This window comes from Erithacus rubecula (assembly GCF_903797595.1).
Source record: "Erithacus rubecula genome assembly, chromosome: 12".
Lineage (NCBI taxonomy): Eukaryota > Metazoa > Chordata > Aves > Passeriformes > Muscicapidae > Erithacus > Erithacus rubecula.
The window spans coordinates 19002853-19004943 of record NC_136664.1 but is presented as its reverse complement, the minus strand read 5'-3'; positions in this window follow the sequence as shown (position 1 = coordinate 19004943).

Genomic DNA, 2091 nt, shown 5'->3' with positions numbered 1-2091 from the left:
CTGCTTTCTGCTGTGCTTCTGTCTGGGAGATGTCCTCCTGGAGCTGTTTGTGTGGGGGCAGGGTGTGGGTGAGCTCTGTGAGCAGGTTGTGACTTGTGTCCCTGGGTAAGTGACAATTTCCAGGCAGGGGCTTGGCCCAGTCACTGCCAGTGCCAATTCTCTGGAGCTGGGAGCTGTGTCCTGTGCTAGTGCAGCAGAGCTGTGTTTGTGGCAGCTCATAGCACAACTGCTTTGGTGCAAAATAATGCATTTCATGGGGCTGGAGAGACAGCTGTGTGCTTCACCACCTTCAGATCTATTTTGTGGAATGTGTTCCCAAGCACAGCACTAGTCCTGAATTAGCAGGATTCAAATCCAGGCTATGGGAAGTTTAGGGAGTGAATTGCTGGAGTGTTGAAAATTCCTCTTCTCTGCCAATAGCCAAGTGTTCTCCCTTGGGTGGGTGTAAGAAGAGCTTCCCAGTAGGTACAGAAGGAGTGGGCATTTAATTAGGGTTCTGCTGCTTGTTTCCATTGTTTCCTTTCATATCAACTGGATGCCTCTGTTCCCCTGCACAGATTGAAGGTCTAGATATGAACATTTGTTAATCACCCTGCTTCTGAAATATAAATCAGCTAAGCTTTGGCTTTCTGGAGTATAATTTCTCCAGAAGGGAATCCTTATGAGGCCATGAAACAATTATCATTTTAGAATTGCCATAATGTTTTCATTAGCTCATTGATGTGAAGAATTTTAGCCCTTTAAGTTGGGCTTTAGAAAATACTTTTAAAGTATATGAAGAGAATTGTATTAGTTTGGGAGAAAACCAGGTAAAGACCTCATCTTCAGATGAGGTGAAGTTGAGAGTGACTTTGGAAAGATGGTGACAGTAAATGGAAGTGGAAGAACTTTTTGTAACTCTCTCATTTACTTTGCTGCTTTTCAAGTGTAGTTTTTTTTTTCAAAGCAAAACGTCCCCAAGTTAGGAAAAAAAAATTAAAATAATAAGGCTTTGGTGCAGAAAAAACTTTCCTAAGGCTGCTCTTAGAAGAGAAGTCTTTCACTGCCTGTGCTGTTCCAAATGGTGGCATTAACCCCTCTGGCTTTTCAGGTGTCTGGGTTTTGTTAGAGAATGAACTGCTCAGGTAAGAGCCTTTACTTGAATACAACAGTGAATTTCTGAGTCATTGCAGTTCAAATACCTGCATAGGAGGGGCTGGGGATTACAAGGCTGTTATCAGTGACTTGAAGAAGACTCTGCTTGTCTGGGTCTGTTTAGAGCTGAATGGAGTGTTTGGTACCAAACCCAAACTTGTCTGTTATAGGGTCTTTTTCATTTAAAAATAAATAATTCATAGGTAGACACAGTTTAATTCCAAAGGCACTCTCTTTTGCTGGAATTCAGTTTGGCTTCAAGGAATTAACATAAAAACTCCAGCCTGACATGCTACAGCCTTTGCAATAATGAACTTCTCCTTCAGTGACCCACTCAGATTGTGTGGAGAAGACAACAAGCACAAATAATCACAAAAGCCAACAGTCTGAGCTGCTGCTTTGGGATACTGCCAGCTCCTCTGAGATTCCTGCACTCCCTCTAAGTGGTTTATCAGCAGCTCTCCACAGAATGGGACTGCAGGCTGCAGATGAGCACAGGAGGGGATCAAGTGGGATTTCTGCTCCCTGAAAGAGTGAAAGGAAGTGATCTCTGCTTGCACACGTCCTTCAGTGAAATTCAAATGTTTAAAAAAAAACTCAAGGAATTTTCTCAAATGAAGTTCTTGACAAGTGGTATTATAAATATGCTGTTACAGTTCTTCCAAATCATGCATGTCTCCAAAAACCTGAAGCATAAGGCACATAATTCTGCTTCAGCTGTCTTAAAAGAATTAAAAACTCTTGTAGTATCAGCACCACAGACGTTGCAGTATTTGCACCATGGACATGTTGTAGTATTAGTGTCATTTGTAGTATCAGCAGCACAGACATGTTGCAGTATTTGCACCACACTGCAGATTTAGCACCAGACACGTTGCAGGATCAGCAGCACAGATGTTGCAGTATTAGCAGCATAGACATGTGCAGTTGGAGCAGTGTCACCCTCTGAAAGGTGTG